Below are 25,832 nucleotides of genomic sequence, written 5' to 3'. Positions count from 1 at the left end.
ACGGCACCTATCAAATACACACTAATAAAAACACAGTTGTTCTACTAACTGTACTGTGCTTGCTGGTTTAAAAAAAAAACAACACTTACCTTTCACTTTTTGAGTAACCTTTGTAATGCCATTTGTGTACTGCCAAAAGTCACTTGCCGTCAGGTGCACAACACCACGTAAATCGTTGGCCAATCAAAAAGCAACCCCATAACGCTATAGCCAACATTCACCAGGAGATGCCAACAGACAACATAGAATCACTCTATTACAGCCGGCGTCGCCATAGCTGTAACTTCCTCGTTCTTCTACTTCGTCTCCTTGTGTGTGCAGTTTTTTATTAAAAATCTGTATATGTTGTAACTTGATTGGGCAGGCATGCTGTTTATATAACAGGAAAGCAGACGTCAAAACAGGCTGTCCCCACTCATGTCCGCATGGAGCTGGAGGGGGTGTGAATTTCGGGAGATTTCCGGGAGAAAATTACTTCCGGGAGGTTTTCAGGAGAGGTGCTGAATCTCGGGAGTCTCCCGGAAAATCCGGGAGGGTTGGCAAGTATGGGCGGCCTTAGTGATGTTGACTATGGAACTCTGAATAAAATGAGGGACGCGGGAGCTGAACCTTAGAGCGTAGGGCAAGACTGTGACTAAGTGTTCAGCACCATGCCTTCTCCTCATGAGCTATGTTGAACTCTGTCTCTCCTTGGTTCCTTGCTTCTTGTCTGATTAATAGATGTCATCAGTGTTGGAACCTGACAAAAACACACCCTGAAGTGACACTATTTTTCCATAGCTCGTGTGATAGATGAAAAAATGTTAAATATGTCTACTGGAGTCCAAAAACAAAACTTCATTCGAACTATAAACACAATTCTGACATGTCTTTACATTCACTATGAATATTTTACACTATTTGTTTGATATAACTCATCCTCTCTGCCCTATTCCAAGCTGCTAATATCTCTTTTTCACCTGTAATGAATTAATGGCAATTAACGCTGTAGTTTGACGCTCCTCATATTAATACATGCTGTTCCCTGCTGCTCTTCATTATATAATCTTCAAGTAAAAAGAAAAACACCCCAAAACTGCTGCATGTTGTTGCAGAATGTGACACATCACTCTGAAACGGCGCTAGTTTCATCAGACAGCAGTGTAGGCCTGGTTTTTTTTTTTCACGCGCATCTCCAGAGCCGCTTGTGTGAGCGGATTGTAGAAGACATGTGTAATGTGTGTGAAAGGATGTCCTATGAAGTGTGAGCCCGGCGTCTTCTGTGCCAGTTGTCCCCGTGTCCTCTTACTCGCCATAATTCCCCTCACCTTCCATAATCTTCCGTTCTCCTAATGCCTTCCGTCTGGCCTTCATATCCAGACGAAGCGACTAAAACGTCAACTCTTTGCCCGACGTGTCCGTCAAGTGCAAACCCGCACCCTCTCAATCTGTCCCCGCGTCTTTCCATCCTTTTGCCCTTCTTCCCCTCATCCTCAGTCAATTATACAGATGTCTAATGCGTTTGTTCCCCCTGCTGTAGGGAGCGGACAGAGCATCTATCATACTCTGGGGGGATGCTGCCGATGATGAGGATGGGGGGGGGCTAGAAGAACACTCATTCCTCTGGGCTGGAAGGACGCCAGTCGACTGGGGATCAAACCTTGGCCCTCGGCCCGGCAGCAAGCTTCCACAACTCCCCTCCCCACTAGATCTGGGCCACTTCCATGTGGGCCAGCAGCCGGCAGCTTCTTTTTTTTTTGGCTGGTTTCTAATCTGTTGTTTGTTCTTGCGAGCATGCTGCTGATGAGCACTGAAGGAAATTGAGTGGAGAAAACATATCAGTGGTACCAGCAGGTCCTCTGCGGTGTTAAAGGTGATGTTTGCCAGTCGGACCTCTGGAGATCAGGATGAAATGCAGGAACATGCAGGCATTTGGGCATCGGTTAGGGTATGCATGCTCTTCCATCCTGCCAGGCAATTATATGTTGAGCCTCCCAGTCCGAGAAATCTGCAAATAAATAGAACCAAAGTGGTTGGAGAAAGTTGATGGTGAAAGATCATCTTTATATTGCCCAATATTGTTGTTTTAGTGTTGACTCGGTACCAAAATGTATTTTGATACTTTGAGGTACTTTTCAATAGTTTTCTAAATAAAGGGGACCACAAAATATTGCATTATTGGCTTTTTAACAACAAATTTTACGGTACATTAAAGGCCTGCTGAAACCCACTACTACCGACCACGCAGTCTGATAGTTTATATATCAATGATGAAATATTAACATTGCAACACATGCCAATACGGCCTTTTTAGTTTACTAAATTGCAATTTTAAATTTCCCGGGAGTTTCTTGTTGAAAACGTCGCGGAATGATGACATGTACGCGTGAAGTCACGGATTGTTAGGAAATTTTAGTGCTGCAGACACACCCACAGCTAAAAGTCGTCTTCTTTAACCGTATAATTCACAGTATTTTGGACATCTGTGTTGCTGAATATTTGGCAATGTGTTCAATTAATAATGGAGAACTCAAGGTAGAAAGATGGAGTTGGGAAGCTTTAGCCTTTAGCCACACAAACACACGGTGATTCCTTGTTTAAAATTCCTGGAGGTGAAACTTTCCTATGGATCAGAGCGCGGTCAAGCGAACATGGATCCCGACCAAATGTCAACCAGCAGTTTTCGGTGAGAAAATTGTTGTAAAAAGTCGCCACTTACCGGAGATCAGCTGAGCTTGTGCCGTCCAGACAGTTGCCGTCGACTTCCCTCAGACACTGGCCTCAAGACATCCGTGGACACACCCCTCCGACTATCAGGTACTATTTAATCTCACTATAACACTAGCAACACAATGGAAAGATAAGGGATTTCCCAGAATTATCCTAGTAAATGTGTTTAAAAACATTTGAATCCGTCCCAATGCAATCACCTTTTTTTTTTAACTTGATTTTTTTTTCTAGCCCTTTGCTATCAATATCCTCAAACACAAATCTTTCATCCTCGCTCAAATTAATGGGTAAATTGTCGTTTTGTCGGTCCGAATAGCTCTTTTTGTTGGAAACTTCCATTAATAACAATGTGAGGATGTGAGGAGCCCTCACACGGGTGACGTCATCGTCTGCGACTTCCGGTAAAGGCAGGGCTTTTCTATTAGCGACCAAAAGTTGCAAACTTTATCGTCGATGTTCTCTACTACATCCTTTCAGCAAAATGATCAAGTATGACACATAGAATGGACTCGCTATTCCCATTTAAATAAGAAAATCTAATTTCAGCAGGCCTTTATTGCAAGTTTGTCCTAAAAGAAAATAGTGAACATACAAGACAAGTTGTCTTTTAGTAGTAGCCCCTGCGACCCGACCTCGATTAAGCGGAAGAAGATGGATGGATGGATAAGCAAACAAAGGCTCCTAATTTAGCTGCTGACATATACAGTAAAATATTTTGTCAATTTCCATTCTATTATTTTGTCAAAATTATTAAGGACATGTGGTAGAAAAGTAATTATTAATCTACATGTTCATTTACTGTTAATATCTGCTTACTTACTCCATTAAAATGTTCTATCTACACTTCTATTCAAATGTAATTATCGCTCATTCTTCTGTTGTTTGGATGCTTTACATTAGTTTTGGATGATGCCACAAATTTGGGTATCAATCTGATGCCAAGTAGTTACAGGATCATACATTGGCCAAAAGTGCGTCCTTTGTCCCTTTTTCTGTCTACACACATAATATGCTTGTGAGTGCTTCGTGATTTTGCGTTGCCGAATATGTTCCTCTGCTCGTAAAACCAACAATGACACAACGTGACCGGGGGCGACGGGGGTGGTGGACTGTCAGTATAGTACTGAAAATGATTAATTACAATCGGGGTACTATACCAATACTGGTATACCGTACAACCCTAGTACAGTGAGAACCTATTACTGGCTTTGGCTCTTTCAATCTTTAAAGTGTCCCTTTTGTGCAAAACCAACTTTTCGAACCTGATGTTACCTGCTTCTTCTACGTATTTGGGATCTGCATAAGTCCTGAAAATCTGAAAGAATTGCAAATATATTTATTTATATTTAACAATCTTGCCTTCCTTCATACTTTCGCCAAAGGAGCCGTTTAAAATTTGCCTAAGGTATGCCGTTTGTCCCAGGTCTGACGTCAGCAGATATACTATATATCGTAAAAATATATCCAAACTTCTTTGCCCAACTCCGCCTATTTAATTTATGTCCGAGCTGTTCATCCACAACATTTTCCTGATCAAACCCAATAAACTGGAATGCCCTATTGTTGGTTGTTTTAACCAGCAGGAGTCTCTACACTACACCTTCTGCCTCATCTGAATTAAGAAGTGCCTTACTTTTAATTTGTATGATTTGTGGCAATTTATGTTGTTATTCACGTTAGTGTCCAGCAGTCAAAGTGCATAAGTACAGTGCAGTAAAAACATACATTCAGAAATAGATTTAAAACAAGGCTAAAATCCAGACATAAAAATAGCTGGTCTTTCAAATAGGGGAAGCTCATTTTTAGCTTTGCTCTAAATATGAGTAGAGTCTCCAATAACAGACATAAGACACAAAGATGCAGGATTTTACAAATAAAATATCACATAAAGTTTTGTAAAATTCTCTATACCAACTCAGAACAAGGGAATGCAACTTTCAAAATACTCTGGTAGTGGTTTGTATTTCAAGATTGCTGATCTGCTAATTTTGCCATCAATCCAAACGGGATTCAACCTCGGACAGATCACCCAATCATCATGCTGAAACTCAGTGTCCAGGCCAGCCGAGGCCAAGGCCATTTTCCATCCTCGTCCAATAATGCATTTTTCACGTGAGAGCGTAGTTTCGCTGCAGGGAAAAAACCCAGTCCCTGCTCCCCCATTGAAGTTAATAGACACTCCGCTTCAACACTCTTTAATACACGTTGACACTACAAGAATAAATGAGAAGAAAGTTTCATCAGCAGCGCGAAAGTATCTGATTCTGAACAAAAGTTGAACGCATCCTAACACATATTTAGTTACTAACCACGTGTACATGGGCAACATTTAGTTAATCTGATGATCATTCGGATTAGACTGTGTACATGGACCCTGAAAAAAAATATCTGATCATGACGTGCATGTTCATGTATCACACCTTAAATCGTAATAATTTACTTTGACCTGAGCAGAACATAACCTAAACGGAAAGGTCTGTTATTGTTTTTGCTTTTGGACAATTTTAAACTCTGCATGTTCTTAAAGGGGAACATTATCACAATTTCAGAAGGGTTAAAACCAATAAAAATCCGTTCCCAGTGGCTTATTTTATTTTTTTAAAAATTTTTCAAAATTTTACCCCTCCCGGAATATCCCTAAAAAAAGCTTTAAAGTGCTTGATTTTCGCTATTTGCTCAAGCCACTGTCCATTTCCCTGTGATCTCACATAGCAATTCCAATACAAACAATGGCGAATAGCACAGCAAGATATAGCGACATTAGCACGGATTCAGACTCGGATTTCAGCGGTTTAAGCAATTCAACAGATTACGCATGTATTGAAACAGATGGTTGGAGTATGGAGGCAGATAGCAAAAAAAAAAAATTGAAGAAGAAACCGAAGCCATTGAGCGAATAGCTATTGACGCTATTCGGCCATCTTTGCATTAGCATCGCCGGTAAAATGTGCAGACCAACCGATCAGGACTTTTGCATTGTCACTGGATCAACTTAAATCCGTCGATTGGTAAGTGTTTGTTTCGCATTAAATGTGGTTGGAAGGAAACACTGGATGTAAATATAGTTTAAAATGTACATACAGGTAGCCTAAATAGCATGTTAGCATCGATTAGCCGGCAGTCATGCCGCGACCAAATATTTCTGATTGGCACATAAGTCAATCACAACAACACTCACTTTTGTGATTTAGTTGACTTTATCGTTGGGAATGCATCTGCTTTGAGTGTCGCAGGATATCCAGACATTTTTGCCATCTCTGTGCCATCTCTGTCGTAGCATCGCCGGTAAAAACTAAACCGAGGACTTTTGCATCTCTTGACACTGGAGCAACTTAAATCCGTCGATTTCTAAGTGTTTGTTTGGCATTAAATGTGGATGGAGGGAAAGGCTAGATGTAAATATAGCTACAAATGAGGCATAATGCTGCAATATGTACACACAGCTAGCCTAAATAGCATGTTAGCATCGATTAGCATGCCGTGCTAATCGATGCACATTCTACGTAAATCAACTTGAATCCGTCCCTGATCGTGTTACACCTTCCGACAACACACCGACGAGGCATGATGTCTCCAAAGTATCGGAAAACAGTGGAAAAAACGGAAAATAACAGAGCTGATTCGACTCGATGCGTCTGATGTGTAGGGAAAAATGGCGTTGAGTACCGATGTGACGTCACGTTCTGAAGTCGTCGCTCAGAGAGGCATAAACAGAAAGGCGTTTAATTTGCCAACATTCACCCATTTAGAGTTCGGAAATTGGTTAAAAAAATATCTGGTCTTTTTTCTGCAACATCAAGGTATATATTGACGCTTACATAGGTCTGGTGATAATGTTCCCCTTTAAAAAGCAGTTGACTTCCACTGTAAACAAACATGGTTTTGTGCATTTCTGCTTATCCGACTTATTTATTTATAACGTTTTCCTTCTGTTCACTACTTTTGTTTTACATGTATTTTTGAAATGTAGCTCTTCTGTGCCATTTATGTTGGGTTATGTATAAGTTGCCGTACGTCTTCATGTTAAAACTTTCTTTATATGTGTCTGAGGCTAGCTGTTAGCACTTGGAGTAGATGTAATATCGTGAATAAAAAAGCTCATTAAGACAACAAATGGTTCCCATTTTTTATTGTTTCATGGAGACATGACACTTTCGACCATACTTTTGTTTTTGCTAGTTTCTTTTGTTTTTGCTAGTTTTTCTTTTTAAATGGGGGAGTAGCAAGAAAATCGCTTTATTCTGAGACTATTAAATTTAGTCCCACCTCTACCACCAAAGTGTAGATGACATCAAAGACATGCGCAGCAAAGATAATTCTAACCCAAATTTTCTAATGACTATTGTCATAAACCACCCATCTCGATCGGAATTCAATTTTGATCTGAATGAGTGTGATCGGGTCAGAATATTCCAAATGGCGTGTTATCATGAAGCATTTTTAATCCGGTTAGGCTTTTAATCCGATGACATGTGTCCATGTGCACATAGCTACTGACATTTTAGGGGAAGCGGAGCTTCCTCTGCAGTCTTATTTGCATTGTGTTGCTGTAGTTAGGAAGAAATCTTTACCAAAACAAGTGTCATTATTATATTTTTTCTACATTTAAAACACTCTCTTGTGGTCTATATAAAATGTAATGGTAGTTATTTTGGTCTATATTTTGCAAATGATTACATTTTACAGACCGTCTTCAAGACCGTCTCGTGCTAATCAGTAGCATCTAAATGGCGAATCTAATGTTAATTCATTTTGAGCTTTGTTTTTATGCAGTTATTTATTGTTGTAATGTCACAGATAAGTTATTTTGTATTTACTGTAAGTTACATTCAACCCATTTTCTACCGTTGGTCCATGGAGCCTAAAGCTGCACTCGCCACCTCGTCACAGGGCTAACACAGATAGACAGAAAACATTCACACTCACATTCACATAGCAGGGCCAATTAAGCATTGCCAATCAACCTATCACCAGGTGCATGTCTTTGGGGTCACTTCTTGGTGAGGTGGGAGGAGGTCCGAGTACCCGGAGGGAACCCACGCAGTCACGCGGAGAACATGCAAACTCCACACAGAAAGATCCCGAACCCGGGAATTGAACCTAGGACTGCTAACTACAGTGCCACCGTGCTGCTCTGTAAAATATATTAACATTTTTGTTCTTTCAGTTTTTCAGTGTTTTGAAGTAAATACTCTTGAAAGACTCTGAAATTTAGAAACCCGTTTATCTGCTCAGAAAAGACGTGAGTGGGAGATCAGATTGCTTGCATCTGAGATTTTGGATTGGCCTTTTTAATTGTTGGCTGATATAATCCATCCATCCATTTTCTACAGCTTATTCCCTTTTGGGTCGCGGGGGCGCTGGTGCCTATCTCCGCTACAATCGGGCAGAAGGCGGGTTACACCCTGGACAAGTGGCCACCTCAGCTGATATAATCGAGTACGTTTTTTTGCTGATATCGTGCTGACACCCAACTTAGAATTTTTGTGATTTTCACAATTTAAGACTTATTTTTCCAGAAAAATGTGTTTTATTGCAGAACTGTCCGATCTTAAGGATGATCAACATTGAGAAGTGAAAATAACAAAACATCGCCTTGTTGGTCCCCGTTCCTACGGGAAGAGGACCATATTCACCCGTCAACTATCCATGGGGTAGGATGGGTATGGAGATGACTGATGAGACCAATCCGTGCCAACTTGATGAATGTCGGGTGATGAAGAGGACGAGCGTGTGAATTGTATTTCAAAGACGTAGAGTTAAGCCTCACTATCTCGTCCCAAATTCCTCTCTGGGCCCAGGAGCAAGACAAAAAAGTCAAGACGAAGATGAGTGTAGGTTGTTGTGACGGACTTCCTGCCGTCACCAAGTGAGTTACAAGGACCTCCGATGCATGACAAGGTTGACACACATTTATTGCTTCAATACATTGCGTTGTGTCCCAGTCGGTCGCGCCACTTTCTAGCGCGACCTCTTTGGCTGCTCTTCTTGGCGCCCCTTGGCGCTTATTATATTTCAACAATTTAACTTTTGACACAATTTAAAACCCTGTGCTTCTGGACCAAACTCAGCAAGGATTAGATCCATTTTACCCATGACCATACTTGCTAACCCTCCCAGATTTTCCTGGTGACTCCCGAAATTCAGCGCCTCTCCTGAAAACCTCCCGGAAGAAATTTTCTCCCGAAAATCTCCCGAAATTCAGCGGAGCTGGAGGACACGCCCCCTCCAGCTCCATGCTGACCGAGTGGGGACAGCCTGTTTTCACGTCCGCTTTCCCACTATATAAAGAGCTTGCCTGCTCAATCACGTAACAACATCTACGGACTTTAATAAAAAAACTGCACACACAAGGAGACGAAGCAGAAGAACGATTCAGCCATGGCAACGCCGTCTGTAATAGAGTGATTGTATGTTGTCTGTCGACATCTCCTGGTGAATGTTGGCTATAGCGTTATGGGGTTGCTTTTTGATTGGCCAACGATTTATGTGGTGTTGCGCACCTGACGGCAAGTGACTCTCGCCAGTACGCAAATGGCAGAACAAGGTTATTCAAATAGTGAAAGGTAAGTGTTGTTGTTTTTTGGGTTACCAGCAAGCACAGTACAGTTAGTAGAACAACTGTGTTTTTATTACTGTGTATTTGATAGGTGCCGTCTGAAATCCAACTATTTATTTTATTTATATATGTAATATAACAAACATATATAGCTAGAATTCACTGAAAGTCAAGTATTTCATACATATATATATATATGTATATATATACATATATATATATATATATATATATATATATGTATATGTATATATATATATAAAATATATATGAAATACTCGAGTTGGTGAAATGTAGATGTAATTATACTCCTCCCCTCTTAACCACGGCCCGCCCCGACCAAGCCCCCAACCACGCCTCCGCTCCACACCCGACCACGCCCCACCCCACCCCCCACCTCCCGAAATCGAAGGTCTCAAGGTTGGCAAGTATGCCCATGACCCTAATGAGGACAAGCAGTATCAAAAAAATCTACCAATTTAAAAACAGCCTTAGTTTTTTGGGTGATTTGCCATTATAAATCCTAACGTAATGCTTTACTTTTGGCAGTGTTCAACTTCATTTGCTGCCTATACGTACAGAAACAGACTATTTTATGGTTGGTGACACATCAGCACTTTGTAATACCGCCATTCTTCCGCCATAATGCAAACAAGCTGAGAGAGAGAAAATGTTGGGGTGAGTACAGGTCAGCCGAGTGGAAGACTGCAAAGCTTTCTGTCAGACAACGCTCCATCTCTTAGCCAGAAAGCAGGAATACAGCAGAAAAAATAAAATGCGTATAAATCTCACCTCGTCAATACCTCAGCCAAATCGCAGGAGCTGCGAGAGGTAAGAGGGAGTTCATAATCAAAACCGACTCAATATTTCATCACTTTGCTGAGACATTTTTGCCTGTCTGGGCCAATTTTGCTGATGAGAAACTGAAGCCTTCAGAGTTGAGAGGGCAGCATTCACAAGTGACTTTTTTCACACGGAACACTGTCGGCCTTTAGGGACCTGCGATTCAGCACGCATGTTTTTTTAACGTGTGCAGGGGGGGTTCAATCTCAGATAGTGAAACTGCCAACCAAATTTGCCTGAAAAGTATAACACAAGTTGCATAAGCATCTAAAAGATAAAATAGTGGGTCCTTATTTTTCCTTGTTTTTGTTGTGTGTGTCTCACTGGATCGGTTCGCAGCTGAGTGTGAAGCGACTGGGATGGGAATCAGCACCTCCAAGTCCGAGTCCATGGTTCTCGCCCGGAAAAGGATGGAGGGCGATCTCTGGGTTGGGGGCGAGATCTTGCTCCAAGTGGAGGAGTTCAAGTACCTCGGAGTCTTGTTCACGAGTGAGGGAAGAGTGGATCGTTAGATCGACAGGCGAATCGGTGCGGCGTCTTCAGTAATGCGGACGCTGTATCGATCTGTTGTGGTGAAGAAGGAACTGAGCTGGAAGGCAAAGCTCTCAATTTACCGGTCGATCTACGTTCCCATCATCACTTATGGTAATTAACTTTGGGTTATGGCCATGGATGAAGTGCTGGCTGTCCAGAGTCGGGACCCGGGGGTGGACCGCTCGCCTGTGCATGGGTTGGGGACGTCTCTGCGCTGCTGACCCGTCTACGCTCGGGATGATCTCCTGCTGGCCCCACCATGGACTGGACTCTCATTTTTATGTTAGATCCACTATGGACTGGTCTTTTACAATATTATGTTAGACCCACTCGACGTCCATTGCATCCGATCTCCTCTAGAGGGGGAGGGGGGTTACCCACATCTACGGTCCTCTCCAAGGTTTCTCATATTCATTCAAATTAACATTCCACTGGTTTGTGAGTTTTTCCTTGCCCTTATGTGGGCTCTGAACCGAGGATGTCGTTGTGGCTTGTGCAGCCCTTTGAGACACTTGTGATTTAGGGCTATATAAATAAACATTGATTGATTGATCAATTGAAAGGACAAGATCACGGGTACAAGCGATTGAAATTAGTTTCATCCTCCGGGTGGTGGGGCTCTCTCTTAGAAGCTCTGTCATCTGGGAGGAGGTCAAAGTAAAGCCGCTGCTTCTCCTCATCGAGAGGAGCCATATGAGGTAGTTCGGGCATCTGGTCAGGATGCCACCCGAACGCCTCCCTAGGGAGGTGTTTCGGTCACGTCCGATCGGTAGGAGGCCACGGGGAAGACCCAGGACACGTTGGGAAGACTATATCCCCCAGCTGGCCTGGGAACCCCTCGGGATCCCCCGGGGAGAGCTGGACGAAGTGGCTGGGGAGAGGTAAGTCTGGGCTTCCCTACTTAGGGTGCTGCCCCCGCGACCCAATCTCAGATGAGCGGAAGAAGATGAATGGATGGATTGTTGTGTGTTTTGTGGTACCACTATAAAAGGCTACCTGTCCATGACTGACATTTTTCTTCGTGGAATTGCTTAACGATACAGTTAATTATTGTTTTATGATGATGTCACATTATGTCCAATGGGATAATAGTGGGGCAGCACGGTGGCAGAGGGTTGGTGCGTCTGCCTCACAATACGAAGGTCCTGAGTAGTCCTGGGTTCAAACCCGGGCTCGGGATCTTTCTGTGTGGAGTTTGCATGTTCTCCCCGTGACTGTGTGGGTTCCCTCCGGGTACTCCGGCTTCCTCCCACTTCCAAAGACATGCACCTGGGGATAGGTTGATTGGCAACACTAAATTGGCCCTAGTGTGTGAATGTGAGTGTGAATGATGTCTGTCTATCTGTGTTGGCCCTGCGATGAGGTGGCGACTTGTCCAGGGCGACCCCGCCTTAGGCCCGATTGTAGCTGAGATAGGCACCAGCGCCCCCCGTGACCCCAAAGGGAATAAGCGGTAGAAATTGGATGGATGGATGGGATAATAGTGTTCAAATTAAACAACCTTGAGGTCAAACGGAAGCAGGGAACAAATTGTTACAGTTCCTTAGTAGATTGAAGTTAGAAAAGGATCAATAAACAGCATAAAGTACACTGTGAGCTTTCTCAGGAACAATAAAGTATTTCTTAGCATAAAACAATCCATAGTTTCAGCAAATTTCCATACACCGCAACTGTGATCTCCGCTGTAGTCTACATTCTAACAGGTCAAAGAGTAACAAGTGAAAGACTGGATGCTGCGTGTCTGTGTGGGTGAATATAGGAGGGCGGAATCAATACACACGCGCACTTTACCTTGGCCTGCTGGAAACATTGGTGCCGTGGGCTGATTGTCGAGGTTGGAAGAGGTGGCGTGCTTGTTGTTGATGGTGATGTTGAAACACACCATGCTAGAGGTGGACACAAGCCTGGGATGAGAGTGAAATAACGATCCTGGCATCCCAACGGTTTAGTTACCCCAGTAACCTCTGCCAACAACTACTCCACTAATGTGTGTGTGTGTGTGTGTGTGTGCGTGTGTGTGTGTGTGTGTGTGTGTGTGTGCGTTTGTCAAAGTGACATATGGGGACATTTTTATGAAATTTCACCTTACATATGAGGACCTGTTGAAATATGAGGACATTTTCCATGTCCCCATATTTCCCGCAATGCTATCGTGTTCTAGACCCTCCCAGCATGTTCTCAGACCAAAAATCTCTAAAGTCTTCATTTGTCAAATTTTCAGAAAAAGTGTGTGAAAGTGTGTTTAATTTTTTGGGTCACCTTCGATTTTGCCCCTAGTGGCCATCTTTGCTATTATGACACACACACACACACACTTGTCCTCATATGTCATATGTCCTCATATGTCATGTGGGTCAGAAACTCACACACTCCAACATTTTGAAAAACATCTAATCATTACAGCAATAAACATACTTTTGAAATCTAAATCAAATAACACATTTTCAACTGATCTGATGATCCCAACCTTTTTTATGTTAGTTTTATCTATTCATTTGGTTTATCTGGAGAGGATTTGGGCTAGACAATTAGTAATAAAGGGATTATGGTGATGATTTAATCGGTTTGATTCAGTATTTTACTGTATTGGGCTTTTTTGTATTTTGTTGTCTAAAATACAATGCCGCACAGTAATTACTTTAAATGTGCCTGAAAAAAACCTTCAACCTTGATTGAGACAAAGGCGATAATTCAAATGGAATTCAAACTATATACAGTATTTAATATTTTCAAATGGTTACAATAGCACATGATTTTGGTATTTTTATCTTTGGGACAAATTTTGGATTCAATTGGGGATTGTTTTTGGAGGTATTCACTTCACATTGTGTTCAAGATGGTTACTTCCGCCCACTCTGAAGAGTCTCGGCCTCTGATTGGTCCAATTTTCAGTTAGGCACCGCCTGATTGGCCAGTGGATGATGTCGGATCCTAACAGAGGGCTAAATCACTAGTTAACTATTTTCATCTTGGAAGTTATACAGCTCACGTATCACACTTAATATTGAATATATATAAAAAGGGTTTTCCAAAAGGACCATTTATAATTGAAATACAAAACTTCACACACGATTTTGAGCACAACAGAGCGCTCAGTGAACAGCACTTCCGGGACCTGCATCACCTGAGGGGGACATCTATCTTGGCCACAAACCATCTTTGACAGTCTTCGGCAGCATGGTTGAATCAGGTGAGCATAAAATGGAGTTTAACGAAATTAAATAGACCAATGTTTTTTAACATAGGAAAATAGTTCATTATAAACAACAGTTAAATGTTTTTTGTTATTAATTGCAACCAGATTTGATTTTATGAGGTTAAATAAAGCATTTCAGTTCTGGGCCAAGGCCAAGGCATTTAAATTTTTTTTTTTAAGTTGCATGGAAGATTATAAGTAGCAGTGATTGTCACACACTAGGTGTGGTGAAATTATTCTCTGCATTTGACCCATCACCCTTGATCACTATGCTAGTAAACATTTTCTTAATTTTAAACTAGACAGACTAGAGTTCTTCAAATTGTTTATACTTTTTCTCAAATACAAATATTTCAAGCTGATAAGCACTGTCGAGTTGGCATGTTACTGATATTGTTACATTAGTACTTTGTTTGAGAAGCTTCATGTCTGCATTGAGCCTAAATTTAACAGTTTTTGAAGGGTTTAGTTCTTTGTTTTATTTCTGTGTCACTGACTTTTTTCATTTTTATGTGTGGATTTGTTAGGCGCATCAACACATTAAATAGACATCGTGTCCAAAAGAAGAGCGAGACGTAATCCTGAGGCTGAAGCCACCGAGTTTATTTGATCTGGATGTGACAAGTCTTGTTTTAAGGCCCAGTGGATCAATGATTGGAAAGGTATGTCTTGTTATGTAACATATCAATGGTAACTGTATCAACATCTCATTTGGATCATTTCCTTACAGTCTAATAGAGGTTGTATTATATGGCTTTAATTAGAAGTGTTTGGAATAACAGCGTTCCACGTCCCAAGAGCTAGCTTCTGTAGCCGAGGATCGGACCGCCAAGTGCCCTGCCTTCGGCTGCCGCCCAGCTCACAATGCACCCGACCTCTATGGCCCCTCGGAGTCTTGTTCACGAGTGGGGGAAGAGTGGATCGTGAGATCGACAGGCGGATCAGTGTGGCGTCTTCGGTAATGCGGACGTTGTATCGTTGTGGTGAAGAAGGAGCTGAGCCGGAAGGCAAAGCTCTCAATTTACCGGTCGATCTACGTTCCCATCCTCACCTATGGTCATGAGCTTTGGGTCATCACCGAAAGGATAAGATCACGGGTACAAGCGGCCCAAATGAGTTTCCTCCGCCGTGTAGGGGTGCTCTCCCTTAGAGATAGGGTGAGAAGCTCTGCCATCCGGGAGGAACTCAAAGTAAAGCCGCTGCTCCTCCACATGGAGAGGAGCCAGATGAGGTGGTTCGGGCATCTGGTCAGGATGCCACCCGAACGCCTCCCTAGGGAGGTGTTTAGGGCACGTCCAACCGGTAGGAGGCCACGGGGAAGACCCAGGACACGTTGGGAAGACTATGTCTCCCGGCTGGCCTGGGAACGCCTCGGGATCCCCCGGGAAGAGCTAGACGAAGTGGCTGGGGAGAGGGAAGTCTGGGCTTCCCTGCTTAGGCTGCTGCCACCGCGACCCCACCTCGGAAAAGCGGAAGATGATGGATGGATGGATGGATGGATGGTATAACAGCGGTATATGAAAACGATGTTACTAATGCTGTTACTTTTACCGGTAACGAGTAATCTAATAACTTTTATGTACGCTACAACGCTGTTACGATGCGTTTGATGTAATGTGGCATGCTACTTTTGATGTGATTGTATGTCAACAAGACAGCGTTAGAAGCACAAAAGGTTTAGTGCAGGTAATATCTTATTACTAATGAAAGCAACCCCCGGAAGTAATTACGAACACGATATCAAATAGAAAGAGGCCTCATCCACACGCAAACAAAAACATTCAACAGAACTATCTTAACTGCCACTGCTAAGCTAAAAAATACAGCTGAACTATTCTGCTATGTCTGGGCGCTGACGTCCCACTTGGCAAAAGGCACAGCTTTTTAAAGGCACACACACACTCTGCTCTCGTGAAATGTCTCTCAACTGCATATGCTAGATATTTAAAACTTTTCTTTTTCAAGTAACACATTAATTACAAACCCCGTTTCCATATGAGTTGGGAAATTGTGTTAGATGTAAATCCAAACGGAATAATTTTTTTTACAAATAATAATTAACTTAGAATTTCATGGCTGTAACACGTGCCAAAGTAGTTGGGAAAGGGCATGTTCACCACTGTGTTACATCACCTTTTCTTTCAACAATACTCAATAACCGTTTGGGAACTGAGGACCCTAATTGTTGAAGCTTGGAAGGTGGAATTCTTTCCCATTCTTGTTTTATGTAGAGCTTCAGTCCTTCAACAGTCCGTGGTCTCCTCTGTCGTATTTTACGCTTCATAATGCACCACACATTTTTGATAGGACTGCAGGCCGGTCAGGAAAGTACCTGCACTCTTTTTTTATGAAGCTGAACACGTGCTGAATGTGGCTTGGCATTGTCTTGCTGAAATAAGCAGGGGCGTCCATGAAAAAGTTGGCGCTTAAGTGGCAGCAAATGTTGTTCCAAACAGATGGGTAACTTACAGATGTGTAAGTTACCCATGCCTTGGGCACTAATGCACCCCCATACCATCACAGATGCTGGCTTTTCAACTTTGCGTCGATAACAGTCTGGATGGTTCGCTTCCCCTTTGGTCCGGATGAAACGGTGTCAAATATTTCCAAAAACAATTTGAAATTTGGGCTCGTTAGACCACAGAACACCTTTCCACTTTGCATCAGTCCATCTTAGATGATCTCGGGCCCAGAGAAGCCGGCGGCGTTTCTGGATGTTGATAATTGGCTTTCGCTTTGCATAATAGAGCTTTAACTTGCACTTACAGATATAGCAACAAACTGTATTTAGTGACAGTGGTTTTCTGAAGTGGGCTTCACGGTGGCAGAGGGGTTAGTGCGTCTGCCTCACAATACGAAGGTCCTGCAGTCCTGGGTTCAAATCCAGGCTCGGGATCTTTCTGTGTGGAGTTTGCATGTTCTCCCCGTGAATGCGTGGGTTCTCTCCGGTTACTCCGGTTAACTCCCACTTCCAAAGACATGCACCTGTGGATAGGTTGATTGGCAACACTAAATTGGCCCTAGTGTGTGAATGTGAGTGTGAATGTTGTCTGTCTATCTGTGTTGGCCCTGCGATGAGGTGGCGACTTGTCCAGGGTGTACCCCGCCTTCCGCCCGATTGTAGCTGAGATAGGCACCAGCGCCCCCCGCGACCCCAAAAAGGGAATAAGCGGTAGAAAATGGATGGATGGATGGGTTTTCTGAAGTGTTCCTGAACTCATGTGGTGATATCCTTTAGAGATTGATGTCGGTTTTTGATACAGTGCCGTCTGAGGGATCGAAGGTCACGGTTATTCAATGTTAGTTTCCAGACATGCCGCTTACGTGGAGTGATTTCTCCAGATTCTCTGAACCTTTTGATGATATCATGGACTGTAGATATTGAAATCCCTAAATTTCTTGCAATTGCACTTTGAGAAACGTTGTTCTTAAACTGTTTGACTATTTGCTCACGCAGTTGTGGACAAAGGGGTGTACCTCGCCCCATCCTTTCCTGTGAAAGACTGAGCATTTTTTGGGAAGCTGTTTTTATACCCAATCATGGCACCCACCTGTTCCCAATTAGCCTTCACACCTGTGGGATGTCCCAAATAAGTGTTTGATGAGCATTTCTTAACTTTATCAGTATTTATTGCCACCTTCCCCAACTTCTTTGTCGCGTGTTGCTGGCATCAAATTCTAAAGTTATTGATTATTTGCACCAAAAAAACGTTTATAAGTTTGAACATCAAATATGTTGTCTTTGTAGCATATTCAACTGAATATGGGTTGAAAAGGATTTGCAAATCATTGTATTCTGTTTATATTTACATCTAACACAATTTCCCAACTCATATGGAAACGGGGTTTGTACTTAATTTAATAATTAATTACATTTATGAAAGAGTAATTCTGTTTGTAATTGAATTTTTTGTCAAGTAACGACTATTATTATTCCTTTTTAAAACAGATATTCCAAACATTGTTAATTGATAAACTGTTTTATCAGGATATGGTGTATTTGCTCTTGCATCAATTTAAAAAGGTTCTTTTGTGGTCGAGTACCGAGGGAAGTTCATCTCAAGACATGAGCGGGACAAGAGACAGAAACCCTCTATAAATATCTTTAGTATTTATCTGGCATTATATGCTCATAATGTTAACAACAAAAAGTGCTGATAATGTTATAATTAATAAGTTCTAACATTATTTTTCTGTGTTTTGTTGCAGACAGCAACTGTTGATGTTCTATCTCAACATTCTCCAGATTCATGTGAGCGATAAACCGACTTCATCCCTCCAACAGGTTATTACTTGACTATTTTACTATCCATCCATCCATCCATTTTCTACTACCTGTCCCTTTTTTGGGGTGGCGGGGTGTGCTTGAGCCTATCTGAGCTGCATTCGGGCGGAAGGCGGAGTACACCCTGGACAAGTCGCCACCTCATTACACGGCCAACACAAATAGACAACATTCACACTCACATTCACACACTAGGGCCAATTTAGTGTTGCCAATCAACCTATCCCCAGGTGCATGTCTTTGGAGGTAAGATGAAGCCGTAATACCCGGAGGGAACCCACGCAGTCACGGGGAGAACATGCAAACTCCACACAGAAAGATCACGAGCCCAGGATTTAACTCAGGACTACTCAGGACCTTCGATTTGTGACACACATGCACTAACCCCTGTACCACCGTGCTGCCCTATATCTGCTAAAAACTTGACACAACCTATACTTCAAAAGACATTTAATTCTTTTAACCTCTCACAGATCAGTTTATATGACAACATTTTTTAAGGGTACATCCATGTTAGTCAGTGTGGAAATAACAACTCATGTTTAGCAAAACAGGAGATGTTACAGGTCAGCAACATGAATTCTGTATGTGATCACTTGTCATGTACTCATATTGTTTGAACTAAAAAAGACTTCAGTGTGTTTCATATAAGGTCCTCATATTTTCTGAACCACATTAGTGTGTGTTACAATGTTTAATTCAAAGCTTTAAAATGAGTGTTTCAATCCAGGTCCTCATATTTTCTGAACCACATTTTAGTGAATGTTACATTCTTAAATAATAGTCTAAGAGCTAAAACGCTATAATAATCTTTACTGTTTATGTAGAATTATATGCTCAGAATATTATCAACCAAAAGTGGTTGTTAATGTTATAATTAATTAGTTCTGACATTATATTTTTGTGTTTTGTTGCAGACACCAACTGTTGGGGTTCTATCTCAACATTCTCCAGATTCAGATGTGAGCGATAAACCGACTTCATCCCTCCAACAGGTTATTACAAGTCTATTTTTACTATATCTGCTCTAAATGTGACCCAACCTATATTTTGAAAGACATTTATTAATTTTAATCTCTCACAGATCAGTTTATTTGACAACATTTTCGTAAGGGTACATCCATGTTAGTCAGTAAGGAGTTTGGAACTCATGTTTAGCAAAACAGGAGATGTTACAAGTCAACAACATACATTCTACATGTGACCACTCGTCATGTCCTTATATTGTTTGAACCAAGAAAGACTTAGGTGTGTTTCATATAAGGTCCTCATATTTTCTAAACCAGATTAGTGTGTGTTACAATGTTAATGTCCAAGCTTTAAAATGAGTGTCTCAATTCAGGTCCTCATATTTTCTGAACCAGATTTGAGTGTGTTTTATATTCTTAATTAATTGTCTAAGAGCTGAAACTCTGTAATAATCTTTACTATTTATCTGGCATTGTATGCTCAGAGTTTTATCAACAAAAAGTGCTGATAATGTTATAATTAATTAGTTTTGACATTATATTTTTGTGTTTTGTTGCAGAAACCAACTGTTGAGGTTCCATCTCAACATTCTCCAGATTCAGATGTGAGCCATTAACTGACTTCATCCCTCCAACAGGTTATTACATGTCTATTTTTACTATATCTGCTCTAAATTTGACCCAACCTATATTTTGAAAGACATTTATTTATTTTAATCTCTCACAGATCAGTTTATATGACAACTTTTTCGCAAGGGTACATCCATGTTAGTCAGTAGGAAGTTTAGAACTCATGTTTAGCAAAACAGGAGATGTTACAAGTCAACAACATACATTCTACATGTGACCACTCGTCATGTCCTTATATTGTTTGAACCAAGAAAGACTTAGGTGTGTTTCATATAAGGTCCTCATATTTTCTAAACCAGATTAGTGTGTGTTACAATGTTAATGTCCAAGCTTTAAAATGAGTGTCTCAATTCAGGTCCTCATATTTTCTGAACCAGATTTGAGTGTGTTTTATATTCTTAATTAATTGTCTAAGAGCTGAAACTCTGTAATAATCTTTACTATTTATCTGGCATTGTATGCTCAGAGTTTTATCAACAAAAAGTGCTGATAATGTTATAATTAATTAGTTTTGACATTATATTTTTGTGTTTTGTTGCAGAAACCAACTGTTGAGGTTCCATCTCAACATTCTCCAGATTCAGATGTGAGCCATTAACTGACTTCATCCCTCCAACAGGTTATTACATGTCTATTTTTACTATATCTGCTCTAAATTTGACCCAACCTATATTTTGAAAGACATTTATTTATTTTAATCTCTCACAGATCAGTTTATATGACAACTTTTTCGCAAGGGTACATCCATGTTAGTCAGTAGGAAGTTTAGAACTCATGTTTAGCAAAACAGGAGATGTTACAAGTCAACAACATAAATTCTACATGTGAGCACTCGTCATGTCCTTATATTGTTTGAAGCAAGAAAGACTTAGGTGTGTTTCATATAAGGTCCTCATATTTTCTGAACCAGAAAATGTGTGTTATAATGTTAATGTCAAAGCTTTAAAATGAGTGTCTCAATTCAGGTCCTCATATTTTCTGAACCAGATTTTTGTGTGTGTTACATTCTTAATGAATTGTCTAAGAGCTGAAACTCTGTAATAATTTTTACCCTTTATCTGGCATTGTATGCTCAGATTTTTATCAACAAAAAGTGGTGAGAATGTTATAATTAATTAGTTATGACATTATATTTTTGTGTTTTGTTGCAGAAACCAACTGTTGAGGTTCTATCTCAACATTCTCTAGATTCAGATGACAGCCATAAACCGACTTCATCCCTCCAACAGGTTATTACATGTCTATTTTTACTATATCTGCTCTAAATTTGACCCAACCTATATTTTGAAAGACATTTATTAATTTTAATCTCTCACAGATCAGTTTATATGACATCATTTTCGTAAGGGTACATCCATGTTAGTCAGTAGGGAGTTTGGAACTCATGTTTAGCAAAACAGGAGATGTTTACAGCCGGTTTCTGCAGCGCTGTTTTCATTGATCAAAGTATTTTTTCGGTGGTCGTGTTTTTGGTACATAACTTGTAAATAGTGCGCAAATAATAGGCTATATATATATATATATATATATATATATATATATATATATATATATATATATAAATACATTCAAACCCCGTTTCCATATGAGTTGGGAAATTGTGTTAGATGTACATATAAACAGGATACAATGATTTGCAAAGAATTTTCAACCCCAATTCTGTTGAATATGCTACAAAGACAACATATTTGATGTTAAAACTGCTAAACATTTTTTTTGCAAAGAATTTAGGGATTTTACCATCTAGGGTCCGTAAAATTATCAAAAGGTTCAGAGAATCTGGAGAAATCACTGGACGTAAGCGATGTACTGCATTAAAAACCGACATCAGTGTGTAAAAGATATCACCACATGGGCTCAGAAATACTTCAGAAAACCACTGTCAGTTACTACAGTTGGTCGCTACATCTGTAAATGCAAGTTAAAACTCTACTATGCAAAGCAAATGCCATTTATCAACAACACAGAGGAACGTCGCGGGCTTCGCTGGGCCCGAGCTCATCTAAGATGGACTGATGCAAAGTGGAAAAGTGTTCTGTGGTCTGACGAGTCCACATTTCAAATTATATATGGAAATTGTGGACGTGGTGTTCTCCGGAACAAAGAGAAAAATAACCATCCGGATTGTTATAGGCGCAAAGTTCAAAAGCCAGCATGTGTGATGGTATGGGGGTGTATTAGTGCCCAAATCATGGGTAACTTACACATCTGAGAAGGCACCATTAATGCTGAATGGTCCATACAGGTTTTGGAGCAACATATGTTGTCATCCAAGCAACATTATCATGGACGCCCCTGCTTATTTCAGCAAAACAATGCCAAGCCACGTGTTACAACAGCGTGTCTTCGTAGTAAAAGAGTGCGGGTACTTTCCTGGTCCGCCTGCAGTCCAGACATGTCTCCCATCGAAAATGTGTAGCGCATTATGAAGCGTAAAATACGACAACTTAAGCTCTACATCAAGCAAGAATGGTAAAGAATTCTACTTTCAAAGCTTCAACAATTAGTTTCCTCAGTTCCCAAACGTTTATTGAGTGTTGTTAAAAGAAAATGTGATGTAACACAGTGGTGAACATGCCCTTTCCCAACTACTTTGGCACGTGTTGCAGCCATGAAATTCTAAGTTAATTATTATTTGCAAAAAAAAAAAAGTTTGAGTTTTAACATCAAATATGTTGTCTTTGTAATGCTTTCAATTGAATATGGGTTGAAAAGGATTTGCAAATCATTGTATTCAGTTTATATTTACATCTAACACAATTTTCCCAACTTTTTTGTATATATATTAGGGCTGGGCAACGATTAAAATGTTTAATCGAAGTTAATCGCACTATTTCTCTTATTAATCGCGATTAACTGCATTGTATACGCAAAACCCAATAATGAATTCAAAAGTAGTGTGTAGTGCACCTTTATTGGAATATTCTCCCACATGAACAAAAGCGCCAAAACATTTGCTGTGCAAACACAATTTAAATCAGTCCTTGTTAAACAGTAGCAGTTAAATAGCATATTTTATGAAAATCAACTCCAAAAATGTAAATACAAACATTTAAGCTTATTGCCACTGCCAGGGTATTTAAGTTATCCTGTTTGTTATGGAAAATAAATATAATCTACATACAAATCTCTGAGCCACAATCATAACATCTGAACAGGCAATTTCTGAGGTAACAGCAGAAACATTTTTTTTTTATCAGGGATCTTATGTTTAAAAAACTTATATTATAGGTAGTGGGCTGTTTTAGGGAATTTTTGATCAAATTATCCTTAGTAGCAATATTAATAATGTTGTGTTTATTCTGCGTAGTGCACTTAAAATAATTATGACCATATCTGTTTGCTTGGTGCTTTGATAAACTGAAGGCATCATATACATGGTACTATATTGTAATGTTATGAGCCAGGGGAAAAAAGAACTACCCTACCCAGCATGCAACAGGAGTGACGAGCATGCGCGGTAGCCCGGGATAGGTTGTGTCGCCATGACGGCATCTTGTATGTTGTGATATGCACGCTCTGAAAGCAAACGTTAAGAACTCAGCCAACACTCCTCGTCTGCATTATTGATAAATAGACAGACAACACATACTCCGCTGCTTCACAAAGCACAATATTTTAAATGTTTACTTTTACAGTTTTCTAATTCTTCCTTTCAGATTGACAGCAGGACAAATCGCTGGAAGTGGGTATGTCTCAAGCTTCTTCCACTTGGTCCACTCCAAAGCGGGGTAAATAAATAATCCACATAATTTACTAGAATATTATATTACGTTTTGCACCTTTTCACTGTGTTATAGTCATTATTCCTTCAGTAAGAAATTGTATTTTGTCTCCTTTATGACAGCTGCAAAGGGGAAGAAGTGGAAGCAGTTGAATGACACATGTTGCATTTTGTAACTGGCAACAAAGTACCAGGTAAAAAAGATTGTGAAGCCTCCCTCCATAAAGAACTAGTAACTCTACAGGACAGAGATTGGCTTGACATCAAGTACTACATCCATAACAGAATTATATTTAAAAAAGGAAAAAAAAATGTTTTCCCACATCTTCTGTGGTAGTTTGAGTATGTTACCAGCAATTAAAAAAGCAAAATAAACAGCAAGCGTTTTGTATTTATTCCAGATAATTCTTAGCGACAAAATCCACAAAAACAATTCAGTTACACTTAATCGACAATTACATTTTTACCCATGTTTCTTTTAAACTCTTCTTGGTTTTAGATTACAGTAGCATGGGATTGGGATTTTTTTTAAATGACAACACATCAACTAAACCAACTCAGGTGGTTTTGTTAAGTCTCTGATGTCATTAGCCTCATATGTCACATGAACCTGAAATCTTAAACACTCTGTGACGTCATGGTTGTCATATTTCACAAACTAGAAATCTTAAACACTCTGTGACGTCATGGTCATCATATGTCACATAAACTTGAAATCTTAAACACTCTGTGACGTCATGGTCATCATATGTCACATAAACTTGAAATCTTAAACACTCTGTGACGTCATGGTCATCATATGTCACATGAACCTGAAATCTTAAACACTCTGTGACATCATGGTCATCATATGTCACATAAACTTGAAATCTTAAACACTCTGGTCTTCATTTGTCACCTAAACCTGACAAGTCCTCATATGTACCATAAAAATCAGGTTCAGAAAAAAACAAAAGAGTTGCAAAAATCTCAATAGACCACTGTGTTTCTAAAATTCTGGTTCACTAACCGTCTGATTCCCAGGCCTGTAGGACCATTGGAAAGGCATGTCCCCATATGTCACGTTTTTGTCATAAGTCCTCATATGTCACCCAAACACGTATGTGTGTGTGTGTGTGTGTGTGTGTGTGTGTGTGTGTGTGCCGTTAGAACTGCATTGGAAGGGAGCTGGAGAGATGTCAATTCCCATCTGCTCGTCTGACCCTCAGGTTAGCCGCTGTACTTCTGCCTGACCAGCTGTAAAATTAGGAGCAAACAAGGTGCTCTTTAAAAACGATTGCTTCGACTGCAGGCTGAATAATTTATATTAAAAACATCGCTCACTAAAAAAAATAAATAAATAAATAAAATGCCCAAGGCCTTGAAGAGACAATGCTGTGCCAGGCCAGTGGCGGCTTCTTATCAAGTGTATTGATATGAATAATACTCCTCGACTACAGTAGTATTTTCCATTTTTTTTCAAGCTATTACATTGAGAGTAAAACAGTGTATTATTATTATTAAAAACTTATAAATATCCTTCCACTTTTTGCTCCGCTAACAGCTCGAGGCAAGATGTTGGGTTTTGCCACAATTGCAAAGCATTAAAGTGGTAACAGACTATTATTTCAATTGTTTTATTTTGTTTTTGTTATTATATAACATTCTTTTTCACATATTTTTTCATACAATGTGCTGCACTAATAACATTATTTTGCTATTTTTTCAAAGTTGGTGTTATGGTACAATTATTCAAAAACTATTTATTTATCATCCATTTTTAATATTTGTAATCCCGGTAGTATTCTGCCGAAAATAATTAATGTTCTTTTCGTTTCATATTAATTATTACTATTACTGCATATATTGTATTTGAGTTCTATGGAGTTATTTAAAAACATAAAAAGGTAAAGATTGCATTTTCTTTTATTGATTTTCTTTTTTTTCATTTATTTGTTATTTCGATACCCATTTTCTCCATCCATCCATTTTCTACCGCTTATTCCCTTTTGGGATTGCAGGGGGCGCTGGCGCCAATCTCAGCTATAATCGGGCAGAAGGCGGGTGTACACTCTGGACATGTCGCCACCTCATCACAGGGCCAACACAGATAGACAGACAACATTCACACTCACATTCACACACTAGGGCCAATTTAGTGTTGCCAATCAACCTATCCCCAGGTGCATGTCTTTGGAAGTGGGAGGAAGCCGGAGTACCCGCAGGGAACCCACACAGTCACGGGGAGAACATGCAAACTCCACACAGAAAGAACCCGAGCCTAGAATTGAACCCAAGACTGCAGGACCTTCGTATTGTGAGGCAGACGCACTAACCCCTCTGCCACCATGAAGCCCCCCTATATTTATGTATATATATATATGCATATATATATATATATATAT

At 40.3% G+C, this 25,832-nt stretch overlaps 2 long non-coding RNA genes across 2 annotated transcripts; both read left to right on the top strand.

Annotated features, from left to right (window-relative positions):
* Positions 1–17,500: 17,500 nt before the first annotated feature.
* Positions 17,501–19,732, top strand: LOC133548807 (uncharacterized). The gene is made up of 3 exons (XR_009805979.1): positions 17,501–18,126; positions 19,044–19,121; positions 19,655–19,732. It is a non-coding gene; the product is annotated as an uncharacterized LOC133548807 (long non-coding RNA).
* A 441-nt stretch (positions 19,733–20,173) lies between these two features.
* On the top strand, positions 20,174–23,823 carry LOC133548806 (uncharacterized). Its single transcript, XR_009805978.1, has 4 exons — positions 20,174–20,343; positions 20,876–20,953; positions 23,384–23,455; positions 23,572–23,823. It is a non-coding gene; the product is annotated as an uncharacterized LOC133548806 (long non-coding RNA).
* Positions 23,824–25,832: the final 2,009 nt, after the last annotated feature.

Source organism: Nerophis ophidion, linkage group LG03 (assembly GCF_033978795.1).
Source record: "Nerophis ophidion isolate RoL-2023_Sa linkage group LG03, RoL_Noph_v1.0, whole genome shotgun sequence".
NCBI lineage: Eukaryota > Metazoa > Chordata > Actinopteri > Syngnathiformes > Syngnathidae > Nerophis > Nerophis ophidion.
This window is presented reverse-complemented; position numbering and strand designations above follow the sequence as displayed.